The following is a 23,427-nucleotide window of genomic DNA, read 5'->3' as shown; positions in this document are numbered from 1 at the left end:
ATGGCAGCAGGCAGCATGGCAGCAGGTGGCAGCATGGCATGGCAGCAGGTGGCAGGGCATGGTAGCAGGTGGTGGCATGGCAGCAGGCAGCATGGCATGGCAGGTGGCAGCAGGGCATGGCAGCAGGCATGGCAGCATGGCATGGCAGCAGGGCAGTATGGCATGGCAGCAGGCAGCATGGCATGGCAGCAGGCAGCAGCGCATGGCAGCAGGGCATGGCAGCAGGCAGGCATGGCAGCAGGTGGTGGCATGGCATGGCAGCAGGTAGCATGGCATGGCAGCATGGCATGGCAGTAGGGCATGGCAGCAGGCGGCAGCAGGTGGCAGTAGCCGGGCAGCAGGCAGCAGGGCATGGCATTAGGCAGCAGGGCATGGCAGCAGGTGGCAGTAGCATGGCAGCAGGTAGCATGGCAGTAGGTGGCATGGCAGGGCAGGCAGTAGGCAGGTAGCAGGGGCACCATGGCATGGCAGCAGGTGGCATGGTAGCAGGTGGCATGGCATGGTAGCAGGGCATGGCGGGCATGGTATGGCAGCAGGGCAGTCAGGGGTAGTAGCTGGCATGGCAGCAGGGTAGCATGGTATGGCAGTAGGTGGCAGCATGGTATGGTAGTAGGTGGTAGGGCATGGCATGGCAGGCAGGCGGCAGCAGGGCATGGCAGGCAGGCATGGCAGCAGGCATGGCATGGCATGGCAGGGCAGCAGGGCATGGCAGCAGGCAGTAGGCAGTAGCATGGCATGGCAGCAGGCAGCATGGCATGGCAGCAGGCATGGCAGCAGGCATGGCAGGTGCAGCAGGCATGGCAGCAGGCACGGCAGCAGGTGGTGGCATGGCATGCAGGTGGCAGGCAGCAGGGCATGGCAGCAGGCAGCAGCGTGGGCATGGCAGCAGGGCATGGCAGCAGGCAGCAGGGCATGGCAGCAGGCGGCAGGGCATGGCAGCAGGTGGCACCATGGCATGGCACAGGTGGCACAGTAGCATGGCAGCAGGTGGGCATGGTAGCAGGCAGGCATGGTCGCAGGTGGCAGCAGGGCAGTAGGAGGCAGCATGGCATGGCAGCAGGCAGCATGGCATGGCAGCAGGTGGCGGCATGGCATGGCAGCAGGGGCAGCATGGCATGGCAGCAGGGCATGGCAGTAGGTGGTAGCAGGGCATGGGCAGGTAGGTGGGGTAGTAGCTGGTATGGCAGCAGGCATGGCAGTAGGCAGTATGGTATGGCAGCAGGGGTGGTAGTAGCAGCAGGCAGTAGGGCATGGCAGTAGGTGCAGGGTATGGCAGCAGGTGGTGGTATGGCAGGCAGCAGGTGGTAGCATGGCATGGCAGGCAGGTGGCAGGGCATGGCAGCAGGGCAGCAGTGCAGGGCATGGCAGCAGGGCAGGGCATGGCAGCAGGTGGCAGCAGGCGGCAGCATGGCAGGTAGCAGGCGGCAGCATGGCATGGCAGCAGCAGGCAGGGCATGGGCATGGCAGCATGGCATGCAGCAGGTGGCAGCAGGCATGGCAGCAGGTGGCAGCATGGCAGCAGCAGGTGGCAGAGGCATGGCATGGCAGCAGGGCATGGCAGCAGGCGGCGGCATGGCAGCAGGTGGCAGCATGGCATGGCAGCAGGCATGGCAGGGCATGGCAGCAGGCAGCAGCAGGCAGCAGGCAGCAGGGCAGCAGGGCATGGCATGGCAGCAGGGCATGGGCATGGCAGCAGGGGTAGCATGGCATGGCAGCAGGTAGCAGGCATGGTAGCAGGCAGGCAGCAGGGTATGGTAGCAGGTGGTACCATGGTATGGCAGCAGGTGGCAGCATGGCATGGCAGCAGGTAGTAGGGCATGGCAGCAGGTGGCATGGCATGGCAAAGAGGTGCAGCAGGTGGCAGCATGGTATGGCAGTAGGCAGGCAGCATGGCATGGCAGCAGGTAGCAGGTGGGCATGGCAGCAGGTGGTAGTAGGGCATGGCAGCAGGTGGCAGCATGGCATGGCAGCAGGCAGCATGGCATGGCAGCAGGCAGCAGGGCATGGCAGTAGGTAGGGCATGGCAGCAGGGCAGGGCATGGCAGCAGGGCAGGCAGCATGGCATGGCAGTAGGGGTAGTATGGCATGGTAGCAGGTAGTATGGCATGGTAGTAGGGCAGGTAGTAGGCAGCAGGGCATGGCAGCAGGTGGCATGGCAGCAGGCAGGCACCAGGGCATGGCATTAGGTGGCAGTAGGGCATGGCAGCAGGTGGCAGCATGGCAGCAGGGCAGCATGGCAGCAGGTAGGCAGCATGGCATGGCAGCAGGTGGCAGCAGGGGCATGGCAGCAGGCACCATGGCATGGCAGCAGGTGGTGGCATGGCATGCAGGCAGGTAGTAGGGCATGGCGCATGGCAGCAGGGCAGTAGCAGGAGGCAGCAGGCATGGCAGCAGGTGGTAGTATGGTATGGTAGCAGGTAGTATGGCATGGTAGCAGTAGTAGCATGGCAGTGGCAGCAGGCAGCAGGCCGCATGGCAGCAGGGGGCATGGCAGCAGGGCAGGTGGCATGGCAGCAGCATGGCATGGCAGCAGGCATGGCAGCAGGTGGCAGTAGCAGGCATGGCAGCAGGGCATGGCAGCAGGCAGGGCATGGCAGCAGGCAGCAGTAGGCAGCAGGTAGCAGGGCATGGCAGAAGCAGGCAGCAGGGCATGGCAGCATGGCAGGCAGCAGGCATGGCAGCAGGGGCATGGCAGGCAGGCAGGGCATGGCAGCAGGCATGGCAGCAGGGCATGGCAGGCATGGCATGGCAGCAGGGCAGCATGGCATGGGCAGGCAGTGGGCATGGTAGCAGGTGGCAGCAGGCAGTGGAGTATGGCATGGGCAGCAGGGCAGGGCAGGCAGCAGGGCATGGCAGCAGGCAGCATGGCATGGCAGCAGGCATGGCAGTATGGCATGGCAGCAGGCAGCATGGCATGGCAGCAGGTGCAGCATGGCATGGCAGCAGGTAGCATGGCATGGGCAGGTGGCAGCAGGGCATGGCAGCAGGGCATGGCATGGCAGCAGGCAGCATGGCATGGCAGCAGGCATGGCAGCAGGGCATGGCAGCAGGGCAGGCATGGCAGCAGGTGGCAGCAGGCATGGTAGGGCATGGCATTGGCAGGTGGCAGCAGGGCCGCAGGTGGCAGCAGGGCATGGCAGGTGGCACCATGGCATGGCAGCAGGTGGCATGGCATGGCAGCAGGCAGCATGGCATGGCAGATGGCATGGCAGCAGGGCATGGCAGCAGGCAGCAGGCAGCACTGGCAGCAGGTGGCAGCAGGGCATGGCAGCAGGCAGCAGGGCAGGGCAGGTGGCAGCAGGGCAGCAGGGCAGGCATGGCACCATGGCATGGCAGCAGGCAGCATGGCATGGCAGCAGGCAGCATGGCATGGCAGCAGGGCATGGCAGCAGGGCATGGCAGTAGGGCAGTGCAGCAGGTGGCAGCAGGCAGCAGGGGCATGGCAGCAGGTGGCAGCATGGCAGCAGGTGGCAGCATGGCAGCAGGTAGCATGGCATGGCACAGGCAGCAGGGCATGGCAGCAGGTGGCAGCATGGCATGGCAGCAGGGCATGGCAGGCAGGCGGCAGGTGGCATGGCATGGCAGCAGGTAGCACCGGCAGGTGGCAGCAGGGCATGGCAGCAGGCAGCAGCTGGCAGCAGGCAGTGGCATGGCAGGCAGCAGGCATGGCATGGCAGCAGGTGGCAGGGCATGGCAGCAGGCACCATGGCATGGCAGGCAGTGGTGGCATGGCATGGCAGCAGGCAGCATGGCATGGCAGCAGGGCATGGCAGTAGGTGGCAGGGCATGGCAGGCAGGCTGGCAGCAGGCACAGCAGGGGTGGCAGCAGGGCCCTGCAGCAGGGCATGGCAGCAGGGCATGCAGCAGGCAGCATGGGCAGGCAGCCCTTTAGCATGGCATGGCAGCAGGCGGCCTTGGCATGGCAGCAGGTAGCATGGCATGGCAGGGCATAGCAGCAGGCAGCAGGGCATGGCAGCAGGTGGTAGCATGGCATGGCAGCAGGGCATGGCAGCAGGTGGCACCATGGCATGGCAGCAGGTGGTGGCATGGCATGGCAGCAGGGCATGGCAGAGGCATGGCAGCAGGGCAGGCAGCAGGCGAAGCAGGGCAGGGCATGGCAGCAGCCCTGTAACTGGCATGGCAGCAGGTGGAAAGAGGGCAGGGCAGCAGGCAGGCAGCAGGGCAGGCAGGGCAGGCAGCAGGCATGGCAGCAGGCAGGCAGCAGGGCAGCAGGCAGCAGGAACAGCAGCATGGCATGGCAGCAGGGCAGCAGGCAGGAAAGGGCAGGTGGCAGCAGGCGGCAGCAGGTGGCAGCAGGCCTGCAGGCAGGTGGCAGCAGGCAGAAATGGCAGCAGGCAGCAGGGCAGCAGGCAGCAGGGCATGGCAGCAGGCAGCAGGGCATGGCAGCATGGCATGCAGCAGGGCATGGCATGGCAGGGCAGCATGGCAGCAGCATGGCGGCAGCATGGCAGCAGCAGGGCAGGCAGGCATGGCATGGCAGCAGGCGGCAGGGCATGCAGCAGGCGGGCATGGCAGCAGGCAGCATGGCATGGCAGCAGGTGGCAGGGCATGGCAGCAGGCAGCATGGCATGGCAGCAGGCAGCATGGCATGGCAGCAGGCAGGGCAGGGCATGGCAGCAGGCACGGCAGTTGGCATGGCATGGCAGGCAGCAGCATGGCATGGCAGCAGGCAGCATGGCAGCAGGCAGCATGGCATGGCAGCAGGCAGCATGGCATGGCAGCAGGGCATGCAGCAGCGCATGGAAGGCAGGGCATGGCAGCAGGTGGCTGCATGGCAGCAGGCAGGTGGCATGGCATGGCAGCAGGTGGCAGCATGGCATGGCAGCATGGCATGGTGGCAGGGCATGGCAGCAGGCAGCAGGTGGCATGCATGGCAGCAGGCAGCAGGGCATGGCAGCAGGCGGCATGCAGTGGCAGGGCATGGCAGCAGGCAGCAGTGGCATGGCAGCAGGTGGGCATGGCATGGCAGCAGGCAGCAGCATGGCATGGCATGGCAGCAGGGCATGGCAGCAGGGGCAGCAGGGCATGCAGGCAGGGCATGGCATGGCAGGCATGGTAGCAGGTGGCAGGCATGGCAGGTGGGCAGGGCATGGCAGCAGGCAGCAGGGCCTGGCAGGGCAGGCAGCAGGCAGGCAGCATGGCATGGCAGCAGGCAGCATGGCATGGCATGGGCATGGCATGGCAGCAGGCAGGCATGGCATGGCAGCAGGCAGCATGGCATGGCATGGCATGCAGGGGCAGGGCACAGCAGGTGGCAGCATGGCATGGCCCCTGGCAGGGCATGGCATGGCAGCAGGGTGGCATGGCATGGCAGGGCATGGCATGGCATGGCAGCAGGGCAGCATGGCATGGCAGCAGGCAGCAGGGCATGGCAGCAGGTGCACCATGGCATGGCAGCAGGCGGCATGGCATGGCAGCATGGCAGGTGGCATGAACAGGCAGCAGGGCAGGTGTGAGGTGGTCCGGCAGGCAGGCAGCAGGGCAGGCAGCAGGCAGCAGGGCATGGCAGCAGGCAGGGCAGGGCGCAGCAGTAGCATGGCATGGCAGCATGGCATGGCAGCAGGCAGTAGGCATGGCATGGCAGCAGGTGGCATGGCATGGCAGCAGGGCATAGCAGCAGGCAGGGGGCAGGGCAGGGCAGGGCAGGCAGTAGGCATGGCATGGCAGCAGGGCATGGCAGCAGGGGCAGCATGGCATGGCAGTGCAGGCATGGCAGCATGGCATGGCAGCAGGCAACTTGAAACGTGGGCAGGCAGCATGGCATGGCAGCAGGGCACGGCAGCAGGGCAGCATGGCATGGAAAGCAGGGCATGCAGGCAGCATGGCAGGGCAGGCGGCAGCGGTGCCTGGCAGCAGGCAGTGGGGCATGGCAGCAGGTGGCAGCAGGGCATGGCAGCAGTGGCATGGCAGCAGGCAGCATGGCATGGCAGCCAGCATGGCATGGCAGCAGGGCATGGGCAGGCAGCAGGGCATGGCAGCAGGGCAGCATGGCATGGCAGCAGGGCATGGCAGCAGGTGCTAGCATGGCACTGGGCAGTGGTAGGCATGGCATGGCAGCAGGCAGCAGGGCATGGCAGCAGGCAGCATGGCAGCAGGCAGCATGGCATGGCAGCAGGTGTAGCAGAGGGCATGGCAGCAGGCAGCACCATGGCATGGCAGCAGGTGGCATGGCATGGCAGCAGGCAGCATGGCATGGCAGGGCAGGGGGCAGCAGGCAGCAGGCAGCAGGCAGCAGGCAGCAGGCATGGCAGCAGGCAGCAGGGCACAGCAGTTAGTGGCAGCAGGGCATGGCAGCATGGCATGGCAGCAGGCAGCATGGCATGGCAGCAGGCAGCATGGCATGGCAGCAGGTGGCAGGGCAGGCAGGGCATGGCAGTAAAGCAGGCAGCATGGCATGGCAGCAGGCATGGCAGCAGGCAGGCAGCATGCATACGGCAGTGGGCATGGCAGCAGGCAGCAGGGCATGGCAGCAGGGCAGCATGGCAGCAGGCAGCATGGCATGGCAGCTGGCGGCAGCATGGCATGGCAGCAGGCAGGCAGGGCATGGCAGCAGGTGATGGCATGGCAGCAGGCAGTGCGGGCAGCAGGCAGCAGGGCAGGGCAGCAGGCAGCAGGTGGCAGCAGGCATGGCAGCAGGTGGCAGCAGGGCATGGCACCATCATCACATTAGAGCCATAAGGGACACTAGACATCCACCACCCTACTACCATTATCATATTAGAGCCACAAGGACACTAGGAATCTACCACCCCACTATCATTATCATATTAGAGCCACAAGGACACTAGGAATCTACCACCCCACTTCCACTATCATATTAGAGCCATAAGGGACCCTAGACATCCACCACCCTACAACCACTATCATATTAGAGCCATAAGGGATACTAGACATCCACCACCCTACTACCATTATCATATTAGAGCCATAAGGGACACTAGACATCCACCACCCTACTACCACTATCATATTAGAGCCATAAGGGATACTAGACATCCACCACCCTACTACCATTATCATATTAGAGCCATAAGGGACACTAGACATCCACCACCCTACTGCCATTATCATATTAGAGCCACAAGGGACACTAGGAATCTACCACCCCACTACCATTATCAGATTAGAGCCATAAGGGACACTAGACATCCACCACCCTACTACCATTATCATATTAGAGCCATAAGGGACACTAGACATCCACCACCCTACTACCATTATCAGATTAGAGCCATAAGGGACACTAGACATCCACCACCCTACTACCATTATCAGATTAGAGCCATAAGGGACACTAGACATCCACCACCCTACTACCATTATCAGATTAGAGCCATAAGGGACACTAGACATCCACCACCCTACTACCATTATCAGATTAGAGCCATAAGGGACACTAGGAATCTACCACCCCACTACCATTATCAGATTAGAGCCATAAGGGACACGAGGAATCTGCCACCCCCACTACCATTATCAGATTAGAGCCATAAGGGACATTAGGAATCTGCCACCCCCACTACCACTATCAGATTAGAGCCATAAGGGACACTAGACATCCACCACCCTACTACCATTATCATATTAGAGTCATAAGGGACACTAGACATCCACCACCCTACTGCCATTATCATATTAGAGCCACAAGGGACACTAGACATCCACCACCCTACTACCACTATCAGATTAGATTCATAAGGGACACTAGGAATCTACCACCCCCCACTACCATTATCAGATTAGAGCCATAAGGGACATTAGGAATCTGCCACCCCCACTACCACTATCAGATTAGAGCCATAAGGGACACTAGACATCCACCACCCTACTACCACTATCAGATTAGAGCCATAAGGGACACTAGACATCCACCACCCTACTACCATTATCAGATTAGAGCCATAAGGGACACTAGACATCCACCACCCTACTGCCATTATCATATTAGAGCCACAAGGGACACTAGGAATCTGCCACCCCCCACTACCATTATCAGATTAGAGCCATAAGGGACACGAGGAATCTGCCACCCCCACTACCATTATCAGATTAGAGCCATAAGGGACATTAGGAATCTGCCACCCCCACTACCACTATCAGATTAGAGCCATAAGGGACACTAGACATCCACCACCCTACTACCACTATCAGATTAGAGCCATAAGGGACACTAGACATCCACCACCCTACTACCATTATCATATTAGAGCCATAAGGGACACTAGACATCCACCACCCTACTACCATTATCATATTAGAGCCACAAGGGACACTAGGAATCTACCACCCCACTACCACTATCAGATTAGAGCCATAAGGGACACTAGGAATCTACCACCCCCAAATACCACTATCATATTAGAGCCATAAGGGACACTAGACATCCACCACCCTACTACCATTATCATATTAGAGCCATAATGGACATTAGGAATCTACCACCCCACTACCACTATCAGATTAGAGCCATAAGGGACACTAGGAATCTACCACCCCACTACCATTATCATATTAGAGCCATAAGGGACACTAGACATCCACCACCCTACTACCATTATCATATTAGAGCCATAAGGGACACTAGACATCCACCACCCTACTACCATTATCATATTAGAGCCACAAGGGACACTAGGAATCTACCACCCCACTACCACTATCAGATTAGAGCCACAAGGGACACTAGGAATCTACCACCCCACTACCACTATCAGATTAGACCCATAAGGGAACTAGGAATCTGCCACCCCCACTACTACTTTCAGATTAGAGCCATAAGGGACACTAGACATGCACCACCCTACTACCATTATCAGATTAGAGCCATAAGGGATACCAGACATCCACCACCCTACTACCATTATCATATTTGAGCCACAAGGGACACTAGGAATCTACCACCCCACTACCATTATCATATTAGAGCCATAAGGGACACTAGACATCCACCACCCTACTACCATTATCATATTAGAGCCACAAGGGACACTAGGATTCTACCACCCCACTACCACTATCAGAGTAGAGCCATAAGGGGTACTAGACATCCACCACCCTACTGCCACTATCAGATTAGAGCCATAATGGACACTAGGAATCTACGACCCCACTACCACTATCAGAGTAGAGCCATTAGGGACACTAGGAATCTACCACCCCACTACCATTATCAGAATAGAGCCATTAGGGACACTAGGAATCTGCCACCCCACTACCACTATCAGATTAGATTCATAAGGGACACTAGGAATCTACCACTCCACTACCATTATCAGAATAGAGCCATTAGGGACACTAGGAATCTGCCACCCCACTACCACTATCAGATTAGATTCATAAGGGACACTAGGAATCTGCCACCCCCACTACCACTATCAGATTAGAGCCATAAGGACACTAGGTATCTACCACTCCACTACCACTATCAGATTAGATTCATAAGGGACACTAGGAATCTACCACTCTACTACCATTATCATATTAGAGCCATAAGGGACACTAGGAATCTGCCACCCCACTACCACTATTAGATTAGATTCATAAGGGACACTAGACATCCACCCCCCACTACCACTATCAGATTAGAGCCATAAGGGACACTAGGTATCTACCACCCCACTTCCACTATCAGATTAGGGGGATTGGGGTGGAGGCCCACTATTTTGTTTTGCTTTTCCTGTTTATACTGAATTTATTATTAGTTAACTCTGAAATGTAACTAAATGTAATCTAAAATATATTCTATGTATTCCTTGACAGTAAATATTTAACATGAGAGGACCAGAAACAATAACTAGTAATACTGCATACTCCAAGAATGATTAAAAAACAGATGTTTCTGGTAAAAATAGCTTATACCATGCTGAGGTGTACTGTGACATGTGCACTGGGAGTCGGGGAAGCAAGTTCAGGCAGTGAATAAATTAATAAATAAATGAAACCTAATACAAAACAAGAAACACGAACAACGCAGACAGACATGAATCAAAAACAGAAACAATGACGATTGGGGAAGGAACCAACGGGAGAATTACAATGACAGATCATCAGGTAAAACGAACCTGCCTCACGACGGTCTGAACCTCACGTTGCCTATTAGTGGGTGAACAATCCAACGCTTGGAGAATTCTGCTTCACAATGACAGGAAGAGCCGACATCGAAGGATCAATATATAGTTGTATATATATTGTTATGGATAGTTATATATAGCGTTTTTTCTATATATATATTGCAGGTAATCAAGGAGGTGAGTGAGTCCAGGTGAGTGTCATTTTATGTGTGTAATGATGGTGACAGGTGTGTGTAATGATGATGACAGGTGTGTGTAATGATGGTGACAGGTGTGTGTAATGATGGTGACAGGTGTGTGTAATGATGGTGACAGGTGTGTGTAATGATGGTGACAGGTGTGTGTAACGATGGTGACAGGTGTGTGTAATGATGGTGACAGGTGTGTGTAATGATGGTGACAGGTGTGTGTAATGATGGTGACAGGTGTGTGTAATGATGGTGACAGGTGTGTGTAACGATGGTGACAGGTGTGTGTAACGATGGTGACAGGTGTGAGTAATGATGGTGACAGGTGTGTGTAACGATGGTGACAGGTGTGTGTAATGATGGTGACAGGTGTGTGTAATGATGGTGACAGGTGTGTGTAATGATGGTGACAGGTGTGTGTAATGATGGTGACAGGTGTGTGTAACGATGGTGACAGGTGTGTGTAATGATGGTGACAGGTGTGTGTAACGATGGTGACAGGTGTGTGTAATGATGGTGACAGGTGTGTGTAACGATGGTGACAGGTGTGTGTAACGATGGTGACAGGTGTGTGTAATGATGGTGACAGGTGTGTGTAATGATGGTGACAGGTGTGTGTAACGATGGTGACAGGTGTGTGTAATGATGGTGACAGGTGTGTGTAATGATGGTGACAGGTGTGTGTAACGATGGTGACAGGTGTATGTAACGATGGTGACAGGTGTGTGTAATGATGGTGACAGGTGTATGTAATGATGGTGACAGGTGTGTAATGATGGTGACAGGTGTATGTAATGATGGTGACAGGTGTGTGTAACGATGGTGACAGGTGTATGTAACGATGGTGACAGGTGTATGTAATGATGGTGACAGGTGTGTGTAATGATGGTGACAGGTGTGTGTAATGATGGTGACAGGTGTATGTAATGATGGTGACAGGTGTGTGTAATGATGGTGACAGGTGTATGTAATGATGGTGACAGGTGTATGTAATGATGGTGACAGGTGTGTGTAATGATGGTGACAGGTGTATGTAATGATGGTGACAGGTGTGTGTAATGATGGTGACAGGTGTATGTAATGATGGTGACAGGTGTGTGTAACGATGGTGACAGGTGTATGTAATGATGGTGACAGGTGTGTGTAACGATGGTGACAGGTGTGTGTAATGATGGTGACAGGTGTGTGTAACGATGGTGACAGGTGTGTGTAATGATGGTGACAGGTGTGTGTAATGATGGTGACAGGTGTGTGTAATGATGGTGACAGGTGTGTGTAACGATGGTGACAGGTGTGTGTAATGATGGTGACAGGTGTGTGTAATGATGGTGACAGGTGTGTGTAATGATGGTGACAGGTGTGTGTAATGATGGTGACAGGTGTGTGTAATGATGGTGACAGGTGTGTGTAATGATGGTGACAGGTGTGTGTAACGATGGTGACAGGTGTGCGCCATAACGAGCAGCCTGGTGACCGAGAGGCTGGAGAGTGAGCACATGTGACACGTACTCACTTTTTGAGGACAAAAGCTCAAGTACACAGTCACAAATATGATAGAAAATAATGCCAACACATATTACCGGACTGGTAGTCTGAATCTGTACAATGCAACATCGCCATCTAGGGGACACTGTCAGACAGTACTGGTTCTGTCCAGTGGTTTAGATAGCACTGTCTGTTTCCTCAAGTGTACTGTCAAGACTTTTTCCGAAGGACAGTAGTTCTCTGTCTGTCTGCCTGCCTGCCTGCCTGCCTGCCTGTCTGTCTGTCTGTCTGTCTGTCTGTCTGTCTGTCTGTCTGTCTGTCTGTCTGTCTGTCTGTCTGTCTGTCTGTCTGTCACAAACAGATCTGGGACCAGGCTAATGCCTTCATAACCTCTACAACAATCAGAACTGTCCCTTCCCTGATAATGGCAGCAAATGGAGGAGGAGAGAATTAATGTTCCCAAAAATGTACAGATAGTTTTAGATGCGTGACCAGTTCCAATTGGAGTGTAGTGGCAGACTAGAGGGATGAGTGTCACTTCCTGTCTGGCTACAGGAAGCCCCGCACTCCTTTCACCCACCACAGGCACGAACCAGAGAGAGAAACATGTTTTTGCGTGTGTGTGTATGTCTCACAGAGTGAGTGTGAACCAGAGAGAGAAACAGTTGTGTTGTGACAAGGTAAGGGGTGGTATACAGAATATAGCCATATTTGGTAAAATACCAAAGTCCATATTATGGAAAGGACAGCTCAAATAAAGCAAAGAGAAACGACAGTCCATCATTACTTTAAGACATGAAGGTCAGTCAATACGGAATATTTTAAGAACTTTGAAAGATTCTTCAGGTGCAGTCGCAAAAACCATCAAGCACTATGATGAAACTGGCTCTCATGAGGACCGCCACAGGAAAGGAAGACCCAGAGTTACATTTGCCTCAGAAGATAATTTCATTATAGTTACCAGCCTCTGAAATTGCAGCCCAAACAAATGCTTCCCAGAGTTCAAGTAACAGACACATCTCAACCTCAACTGTTCAGAGGAGACTGTGTGAATCAGGCCTTCATGGTCGAAATGCTGCAAAGAAACCACTACTAAAGGACACCAATAAGAAGAAGAGACTTGCTTGGGCCAAGAAACACAAGTAATGGACATTAAACTGGTGGAAATGTTACCTCCTTTTTGGTTACTACATGATTCCATGTGTGTTATTTCATAGTTTTGATGTCGTCACTATTATACTATTATTCCACACTTTTGACTGGTACACACACACACACACACACACACATATATAAATATATATATACTGTGGAAGGACCACTAGAGGGCAGACTGGGCTCATGGATAGTAGCCCAACAAAGCATGGGAGACGAGTTAACCAGAGTCAATTAAGCACAGCTGACGGTACTAATGAGATACTCTCCTTCCCCTATAAAAGAGAGAATGGAACCAGCAGAGAGGGGAAAAACTATCTCTGGAAGAGGGCCACCGAGAGAGAGAGAAGCTGTGCTGAAAGAACCACGAAGATGGTGACAAACCCGTGATTTATGTTTCTTGTAGTTTAAAGATTATCCTATTGTGTTCTTGTTTCATCTGGAGAAGAAGATGTGTGTTTTTTTCCTTGGAAGATTTTTCATTGATTATGTTAGAATGTTTTTGTTGACAAAATACCCTCAATAGAGAACTGTGTTCAATCAAGAAAACCTACTCCTGACTCGTTTATTCCACCTTCCCACTTTACAGTGACGCCTAATTACTTGGTACGCTCACAATACACACACACACACACACACACACACACACACACACATATATATATATATATATATACACACACACACACACACACACACACACATATATATACACACACACACACACACACACACACACACACACACACACACACAAATATATATATACACACACACACACACACACACACACACACACATACATACATATAAATATATATATACACACACACACACACACATACATATAAATATATATACACACACACACACACACACACACACACACACATATATATATATATACAAAAGTGTGTGTGTGTGTATATATATAAGTTTGAGATCACTTAGAATAATAGGCTCAGGGTCACGTCAGGCAGATGTTGGTAATCCAGAGTAGTGGGGCAAATGTACAGGATGGGAGGCAGGCTCAGGGTCAGGTAGATGTTGGTAATCCGGAGTAGTGGGGCAAATGTACAGGACGGGAGGCAGGCTCAGGGTCAGGTAGATGTTGGTAATCCGGAGTAGTGGGGCAAATGTACAGGACGGGAGGCAGGCTCAGGGTCAGGTAGATGTTGGTAATCCGGAGTAGTGGGGCAAATGTACAGGACGGGAGGCAGGCTCAGGGTCAGGTAGATGTTGGTAATCCAGAGTAGTGGGGCAAATGTACAGGACGGGAGGCAGGCTCAGGGTCAGGTAGATGTTGGTAATCCAGAGTAGTGGGTCAAATGTACAGGACGGGAGGCAGGCTCAGGGTCAGGTAGATGTTGGTAATCCGGAGTAGTGGGGCAAATGTACAGGACGGGAGGCAGGCTCAGGGTCAGGTAGATGTTGGTAATCCAGAGTAGTGGGGCAAATGTACAGGACGGGAGGCAGGCTCAGGGTCAGGTAGAGGTTGGTAATCCAGAGTAGTGGGGCAAATGTACAGGACGGGAGGCAGGCTCAGGGTCAGGTAGATGTTGGTAATCCAGAGTAGTGGGGCAAATGTACAGGACGGGAGGCAGGCTCAGGGTCAGGTAGAGGTTGGTAATCCAGAGTAGTGGGGCAAATGTACAGGACGGGAGGCAGGCTCAGGGTCAGGTAGATGTTGGTAATCCAGAGTAGTGGGGCAAATGTACAGGACGGGAGTCAGGGTCAGGTAGATGTTGGTAATCCAGAGTAGTGGGGCAAATGTACAGGACGGGAGGCAGGCTCAGGGTCAGGTAGATGTTGGTAATCCAGAGTAGTGGGGCAAATGTACAGGATGGGAGGCAGGCTCAGGGTCAGGTAGATGTTGGTAATCCAGAGTAGTGGGGCAAATGTACAGGACGGGAGTCAGGGTCAGGTAGATGTTGGTAATCCAGAGTAGTGGGGCAAATGTACAGGACGGGAGGCAGGCTCAGGGTCAGGTAGATGTTGGTAATCCAGAGTAGTGGGGCAAATGTACAGGACGGGAGGCAGGCTCAGGGTCAGGTAGATGTTGGTAATCCAGAGTAGTGGGGCAAATGTACAGGACGGAGGCAGGCTCAGGGTCAGGTAGATGTTGGTAATCCAGAGTAGTGGGGCAAATGTACAGGATGGGAGGCAGGCTCAGGGTCAGGCAGAGGTTGGTAATCCAGAGTAGTGGGGCAAATGTACAGGACGGGAGGCAGGCTCAGGGTCAGGTAGATGTTGGTAATCCAGAGTAGTGGGGCAAATGTACAGGACGGGAGGCAGGCTCAGGGTCAGGTAGATGTTGGTAATCCGGAGTAGTGGGGCAAATGTACAGGACGGGAGGCAGGCTCAGGGTCAGGTAGATGTTGGTAATCCAGAGTAGTGGGGCAAATGTACAGGACGGGAGGCAGGCTCAGGGTCAGGTAGATGTTGGTAATCCAGAGTAGTGGGTCAAATGTACAGGACGGGAGGCAGGCTCAGGGTCAGGTAGATGTTGGTAATCCGGAGTAGTGGGGCAAATGTACAGGACGGGAGGCAGGCTCAGGGTCAGGTAGATGTTGGTAATCCAGAGTAGTGGGGCAAATGTACAGGACGGGAGGCAGGCTCAGGGTCAGGTAGAGGTTGGTAATCCAGAGTAGTGGGGCAAATGTACAGGACGGGAGGCAGGCTCAGGGTCAGGTAGATGTTGGTAATCCAGAGTAGTGGGGCAAATGTACAGGACGGGAGGCAGGCTCAGGGTCAGGTAGAGGTTGGTAATCCAGAGTAGTGGGGCAAATGTACAGGACGGGAGGCAGGCTCAGGGTCAGGTAGATGTTGGTAATCCAGAGTAGTGGGGCAAATGTACAGGACGGGAGTCAGGGTCAGGTAGATGTTGGTAATCCAGAGTAGTGGGGCAAATGTACAGGACGGGAGGCAGGCTCAGGGTCAGGTAGATGTTGGTAATCCAGAGTAGTGGGGCAAATGTACAGGATGGGAGGCAGGCTCAGGGTCAGGTAGATGTTGGTAATCCAGAGTAGTGGGGCAAATGTACAGGACGGGAGTCAGGGTCAGGTAGATGTTGGTAATCCAGAGTAGTGGGGCAAATGTACAGGACGGGAGGCAGGCTCAGGGTCAGGTAGATGTTGGTAATCCAGAGTAGTGGGGCAAATGTACAGGACGGGAGGCAGGCTCAGGGTCAGGTAGATGTTGGTAATCCAGAGTAGTGGGGCAAATGTACAGGACGGGAGGCAGGCTCAGGGTCAGGTAGATGTTGGTAATCCAGAGTAGTGGGGCAAATGTACAGGATGGGAGGCAGGCTCAGGGTCAGGCAGAGGTTGGTAATCCAGAGTAGTGGGGCAAATGTACAGGACGGGAGGCAGGCTCAGGGTCAGGTAGATGTTGGTAATCCAGAGTAGTGGGGCAAATGTACAGGACGGGAGGCAGGCTCAGGGTCAGGTAGATGTTGGTAATCCAGAGTAGTGGGGCAAATGTACAGGAAGGAGGCAGGCTCAGGGTCAGGTAGATGTTGGTAATCCAGAGTAGTTGTGCAAATGTACAGGACGGGAGGCAGGCTCAGGGTCAGGTAGATGTTGGTAATCCATAGTAGTGGGGCAAATGTACAGGATGGGAGGCAGGCTCAGGGTCAGGTAGATGTTGGTAATCCAGAGTAGTGGGGCAAATGTACAGGATGGGAGGCAGGCTCAGGGTCAGGTAGATGTTGGTAATCCAGAGTAGTGGGGCAAATGTACAGGACGGGAGGCAGGCTCAGGGTCAGGTAGATGTTGGTAATCCAGAGTAGTGGGGCAAATGTACAGGACGGGAGGCAGGCTCAGGGTCAGGTAGATGTTGGTAATCCAGAGTAGTGGGGCAAATGTACAGGACGGGAGTCAGGGTCAGGTAGATGTTGGTAATCCAGAGTAGTGGGCAAATGTACAGGACGGGAGGCAGGCTCAGGGTCAGGTAGATGTTGGTAATCCAGAGTAGTGGGGCAAATGTACAGGATGGGAGGCAGGCTCAGGGTCAGGTAGATGTTGGTAATCCAGAGTAGTGGGGCAAATGTACAGGACGGGAGTCAGGGTCAGGTAGATGTTGGTAATCCAGAGTAGTGGGGCAAATGTACAGGACGGGAGGCAGGCTCAGGGTCAGGTAGATGTTGGTAATCCAGAGTAGTGGGGCAAATGTACAGGACGGGAGGCAGGCTCAGGGTCAGGTAGATGTTGGTAATCCAGAGTAGTGGGGCAAATGTACAGGACGGGAGGCAGGCTCAGGGTCAGGTAGATGTTGGTAATCCAGAGTAGTGGGGCAAATGTACAGGATGGGAGGCAGGCTCAGGGTCAGGCAGAGGTTGGTAATCCAGAGTAGTGGGGCAAATGTACAGGACGGGAGGCAGGCTCAGGGTCAGGTAGATGTTGGTAATCCAGAGTAGTGGGGCAAATGTACAGGACGGGAGGCAGGCTCAGGGTCAGGTAGATGTTGGTAATCCAGAGTAGTGGGGCAAATGTACAGGAAGGGAGGCAGGCTCAGGGTCAGGTAGATGTTGGTAATCCAGAGTAGTGGGGCAAATGTACAGGAAGGAGGCAGGCTCAGGGTCAGGTAGATGTTGGTAATCCAGAGTAGTTGTGCAAATGTACAGGACGGGAGGCAGGCTCAGGGTCAGGTAGATGTTGGTAATCCATAGTAGTGGGGCAAATGTACAGGATGGGAGGCAGGCTCAGGGTCAGGTAGATGTTGGTAATCCAGAGTAGTGGGGCAAATGTACAGGATGGGAGGCAGGCTCAGGGTCAGGTAGATGTTGGTAATCCAGAGTAGTGGGGCAAATGTACAGGACGGGAGGCAGGCTCAGGGTCAGGTAGATGTTGGTAATCCAGAGTAGTGGGTCAAATGGTACAGGACGGGAGGCAGGCTCAGGGTCAGGTAGATGTTGGTAATCCAGAGTAGTGGGGCAAATGTACAGGACGGAGGCAGGCTCAGGGTCAGGCAGAGGTTGGTAATCCAGAGTAGTGGGGCAAATGTACAGGACGGGAGGCAGGCTCAGGGTCAGGTAGATGTTGGTAATCCAGAGTAGTGGGGCAAATGTACAGGACGGGAGGCAGGCTCAGGGTCAGGTAGATGTTGGTAATCCAGAGTAGTGGGGCAAATGTACAGGACGGGAGGCAGGCTCAGGGTCAGGTAGATGTTGGTAATCCAGAGTAGTGGGGCAAATGGTACAAGACGGGAGGCAGGCTCAGGGTCAGGTAGATGTTGGTAATCCAGAGTAGTGGGGCAAATGTACAGGATGGGAGGCAGGCTCAGGGTCAGGCAGAGGTTGGTAATCCAGAGTAGTGGGGCAAATGTACAGGACGGGAGGCAGGCTCAGGGTCAGGTAGATGTTGGTAATCCAGAGTAGTGGGGCAAATGTACAGGACGGGAGGCAGGCTCAGGGTCAGGTAGATGTTGGTAATCCAGAGTAGTGGGGCAAATGTACAGGAAGGAGGCAGGCTCAGGGTCAGGTAGATGTTGGTAATCCAGAGTAGTTGTGCAAATGTACAGGACGGGAGGCAGGCTCAGGGTCAGGTAGATGTTGGTAATCCAGAGTAGTGGGGCAAATGTACAGGACGGAGGCAGGCTCAGGGTCAGGTAGATGTTGGTAATCCAGAGTAGTGGGGCAAATGTACAGGACGGGAGGCAGGCTCAGGGTCAGGTAGATGTTGGTAATCCAGAGTAGTGGGGCAAATGGTACAAGACGGGAGGCAGGCTCAGGGGCAGGTAGATGTTGGTAATCCAGAGTAGTGGGGCAAATGGTACAAGACGGGAGGCAGGCTCAGGGGCAGGTAGATGTTGGTAATCCAGAGTAGTGGGGCAAATGTACAGGATGGGAGGCAGGCTCAGGGTCAGGCAGAGGTTGGTAATCCAGAGTAGTGGGGCAAATGTACAGGACGGGAGGCAGGCTCAGGGTCAGGTAGATGTTGGTAATCCAGAGTAGTGGGGCAAATGTACAGGACGGGAGGCAGGCTCAGGGTCAGGTAGATGTTGGTAATCCAGAGTAGTGGGGCAAATGTACAGGAAGGGAGGCAGGCTCAGGGTCAGGTAGATGTTGGTAATCCAGAGTAGTTGTGCAAATGTACAGGACGGGAGGCAGGCTCAGGGTCAGGTAGATGTTGGTAATCCAGAGTAGTGGGGCAAATGTACAGGACGGGAGGCAGGCTCAGGGTCAGGTAGAGGTTGGTAATCCAGAGTAGTGGGGCAAATGTACAGGACGGGAGGCAGGCTCAGGGTCAGGTAGATGTTGGTAATCCAGAGTAGTGGGGCAAATGTACAGGACGGGAGTCAGGGTCAGGTAGATGTTGGTAATCCAGAGTAGTGGGGCAAATGTACAGGACGGGAGGCAGGCTCAGGGTCAGGTAGATGTTGGTAATCCAGAGTAGTGGGGCAAATGTACAGGATGGGAGGCAGGCTCAGGGTCAGGTAGATGTTGGTAATCCAGAGTAGTGGGGCAAATGTACAGGACGGGAGTCAGGGTCAGGTAGATGTTGGTAATCCAGAGTAGTGGGGCAAATGTACAGGACGGGAGGCAGGCTCAGGGTCAGGTAGATGTTGGTAATCCAGAGTAGTGGGGCAAATGTACAGGACGGGAGGCAGGCTCAGGGTCAGGTAGATGTTGGTAATCCAGAGTAGTGGGGCAAATGTACAGGACGGGAGGCAGGCTCAGGGTCAGGTAGATGTTGGTAATCCAGAGTAGTGGGGCAAATGTACAGGATGGGAGGCAGGCTCAGGGTCAGGCAGAGGTTGGTAATCCAGAGTAGTGGGGCAAATGTACAGGACGGGAGGCAGGCTCAGGGTCAGGTAGATGTTGGTAATCCAGAGTAGTGGGGCAAATGTACAGGACAGGGAGGCAGGCTCAGGGTCAGGTAGATGTTGGTAATCCGGAGTAGTGGGGCAAATGTACAGGACGGGAGGCAGGCTCAGGGTCAGGTAGATGTTGGTAATCCAGAGTAGTGGGGCAAATGTACAGGACGGGAGGCAGGCTCAGGGTCAGGTAGATGTTGGTAATCCAGAGTAGTGGGTCAAATGTACAGGACGGGAGGCAGGCTCAGGGTCAGGTAGATGTTGGTAATCCGGAGTAGTGGGGCAAATGTACAGGACGGGAGGCAGGCTCAGGGTCAGGTAGATGTTGGTAATCCAGAGTAGTGGGGCAAATGTACAGGACGGGAGGCAGGCTCAGGGTCAGGTAGATGTTGGTAATCCAGAGTAGTGGGGCAAATGTACAGGACGGGAGGCAGGCTCAGGGTCAGGTAGATGTTGGTAATCCAGAGTAGTGGGGCAAATGTACAGGACGGGGAGGCAGGCTCAGGGTCAGGTAGAGGTTGGTAATCCAGAGTAGTGGGGCAAATGTACAGGACGGGAGGCAGGCTCAGGGTCAGGTAGATGTTGGTAATCCAGAGTAGTGGGGCAAATGTACAGGATGGGAGGAGTCAGGGTCAGGTAGATGTTGGTAATCCAGAGTAGTGGGGCAAATGTACAGGACGGGAGGCAGGCTCAGGGTCAGGTAGATGTTGGTAATCCAGAGTAGTGGGGCAAATGTACAGGATGGGAGGCAGGCTCAGGGTCAGGTAGATGTTGGTAATCCAGAGTAGTGGGGCAAATGTACAGGACGGGAGGAGTCAGGGTCAGGTAGATGTTGGTAATCCAGAGCAGGGGGGCAAATGTACAGGACGGGAGGCAGGGTCAGGGTCAGGTAGATGTTGGTAATCCAGAGTAGTGGGGCAAATGTACAGGAAGGGAGGCAGGCTCAGGGTCAGGTAGATGTTGGTAATCCAGAGTAGTGGGGCAAATGTACAGGACGGGAGGCAGGCTCAGGGTCAGGTAGATGTTGGTAATCCAGAGTAGTGGGGCAAATGTACAGGATGGGAGGCAGGCTCAGGGTCAGGCAGAGGTTGGTAATCCAGAGTAGTGGGGCAAATGTACAGGACGGGAGGCAGGCTCAGGGTCAGGTAGATGTTGGTAATCCAGAGTAGTGGGGCAAATGTACAGGACGGGAGGCAGGCTCAGGGTCAGGTAGATGTTGGTAATCCAGAGTAGTGGGGCAAATGTACAGGAAGGGAGGCAGGCTCAGGGTCAGGTAGATGTTGGTAATCCAGAGTAGTTGTGCAAATGTACAGGACGGGAGGCAGGCTCAGGGTCAGGTAGATGTTGGTAATCCATAGTAGTGGGGCAAATGTACAGGATGGGAGGCAGGCTCAGGGTCAGGTAGATGTTGGTAATCCAGAGTAGTGGGGCAAATGTACAGGATGGGAGGCAGGCTCAGGGTCAGGTAGATGTTGGTAATCCAGAGTAGTGGGGCAAATGTACAGGACGGGAGGCAGGCTCAGGGTCAGGTAGATGTTGGTAATCCAGAGTAGTGGGTCAAATGTACAGGACGGGAGGCAGGCTCAGGGTCAGGTAGATGTTGGTAATCCAGAGTAGTGGGGCAAATGTACAGGACGGGGGGGAGTCAGGGTCAGGTAGATGTTGGTAATCCAGAGTAGTGGGCAAATGTACAGGACGGGAGGCAGGCTCAGGGTCAGGTAGATGTTGGTAATCCAGAGTAGTGGGGCAAATGTACAGGATGGGAGGCAGGCTCAGGGTCAGGTAGATGTTGGTAATCCAGAGTAGTGGGGCAAATGTACAGGACGGAGTCAGGGTCAGGTAGATGTTGGTAATCCAGAGTAGTGGGGCAAATGTACAGGACGGGAGGCAGGCTCAGGGTCAGGTAGATGTTGGTAATCCAGAGTAGTGGGGCAAATGTACAGGACGGGAGGCAGGCTCAGGGTCAGGTAGATGTTGGTAATCCAGAGTAGTGGGGCAAATGTACAGGACGGGAGGCAGGCTCAGGGTCAGGTAGATGTTGGTAATCCAGAGTAGTGGGGCAAATGTACAGGATGGGAGGCAGGCTCAGGGTCAGGCAGAGGTTGGTAATCCAGAGTAGTGGGGCAAATGTACAGGACGGGAGGCAGGCTCAGGGTCAGGTAGATGTTGGTAATCCAGAGTAGTGGGGCAAATGTACAGGACGGGAGGCAGGCTCAGGGTCAGGTAGATGTTGGTAATCCAGAGTAGTGGGGCAAATGTACAGGACGGGAGGCAGGCTCAGGGTCAGGTAGAGGTTGGTAATCCAGAGTAGTGGGGCAAATGTACAGGACGGGAGGCAGGCTCAGGGTCAGGTAGATGTTGGTAATCCAGAGTAGTGGGGCAAATGTACAGGACGGGAGGCAGGCTCAGGGTCAGGTAGATGTTGGTAATCCAGAGTAGTGGGGCAAATGTACAGGACGGGAGGCAGGCTCAGGGTCAGGTAGATGTTGGTAATCCAGAGTAGTGGGGCAAATGTACAGGACGGGAGGCAGGCTCAGGGTCAGGCAGAGGTTGGTAATCCAGAGTAGTGGGGCAAATGTACAGGACGGGAGGCAGGCTCAGGGTCAGGTAGATGTTGGTAATCCAGAGTAGTGGGGCAAATGTACAGGACGGGAGGCAGGCTCAGGGTCAGGTAGATGTTGGTAATCCAGAGTAGTGGGGCAAATGTACAGGACGGGAGGCAGGCTCAGGGTCAGGTAGAGGTTGGTAATCCAGAGTAGTGGGGCAAATGTACAGGACGGGAGGCAGGCTCAGGGTCAGGTAGATGTTGGTAATCCAGAGTAGTGGGGCAAATGTACAGGACGGAGGAGGTCAGGGTCAGGTAGATGTTGGTAATCCAGAGTAGTGGGGCAAATGTACAGGACGGGAGGCAGGCTCAGGGTCAGGTAGATGTTGGTAATCCAGAGTAGTGGGGCAAATGTACAGGATGGGAGGCAGGCTCAGGGTCAGGTAGATGTTGGTAATCCAGAGTAGTGGGGCAAATGTACAGGACGGAGGAGTCAGGGTCAGGTAGATGTTGGTAATCCAGAGTAGTGGGGCAAATGTACAGGACGGGAGGCAGGCTCAGGGTCAGGTAGATGTTGGTAATCCAGAGTAGTGGGGCAAATGTACAGGACGGGAGGCAGGCTCAGGGTCAGGTAGATGTTGGTAATCCAGAGTAGTGGGGCAAATGTACAGGACGGGAGGCAGGCTCAGGGTCAGGTAGATGTTGGTAATCCAGAGTAGTGGGGCAAATGTACAGGATGGGAGGCAGGCTCAGGGTCAGGCAGAGGTTGGTAATCCAGAGTAGTGGGGCAAATGTACAGGACGGGAGGCAGGCTCAGGGTCAGGTAGATGTTGGTAATCCAGAGTAGTGGGGCAAATGTACAGGACGGGAGGCAGGCTCAGGGTCAGGTAGATGTTGGTAATCCAGAGTAGTGGGGCAAATGTACAGGAAGGGAGGCAGGCTCAGGGTCAGGTAGATGTTGGTAATCCAGAGTAGTTGTGCAAATGTACAGGACGGGAGGCAGGCTCAGGGTCAGGTAGATGTTGGTAATCCATAGTAGTGGGGCAAATGTACAGGATGGGAGGCAGGCTCAGGGTCAGGTAGATGTTGGTAATCCAGAGTAGTGGGGCAAATGTACAGGATGGGAGGCAGGCTCAGGGTCAGGTAG

The 23,427-nt window shown here is 54.4% G+C and overlaps 1 long non-coding RNA gene across 18 annotated transcripts; it reads left to right on the top strand.

Annotated features, from left to right (window-relative positions):
• The first annotated feature begins 9,506 nt into the window (after positions 1-9,506).
• Positions 9,507-13,458, top strand: LOC127931522 (uncharacterized). 18 transcript variants are annotated; one of them, XR_008141556.1, is made up of 5 exons: positions 9,507-10,318; positions 10,429-10,560; positions 10,627-10,802; positions 10,869-10,956; positions 11,065-13,458. It is a non-coding gene; the product is annotated as an uncharacterized LOC127931522 (long non-coding RNA). The 18 variants fall into 18 exon arrangements; XR_008141548.1 differs by having other exon boundaries at positions 10,627-10,824; positions 10,913-10,956; XR_008141557.1 differs by having other exon boundaries at positions 10,627-10,956; positions 11,065-11,394; positions 11,439-13,458.
• Positions 13,459-23,427: the final 9,969 nt, after the last annotated feature.

The sequence above is a fragment of the Oncorhynchus keta genome, chromosome 8 (genome assembly GCF_023373465.1).
Source record: "Oncorhynchus keta strain PuntledgeMale-10-30-2019 chromosome 8, Oket_V2, whole genome shotgun sequence".
Classification (NCBI taxonomy): Eukaryota; Metazoa; Chordata; class Actinopteri; order Salmoniformes; family Salmonidae; genus Oncorhynchus; species Oncorhynchus keta.
Note: the sequence above shows the minus strand (reverse complement) of the source record. Positions and strands in the feature narration are given on the sequence as shown.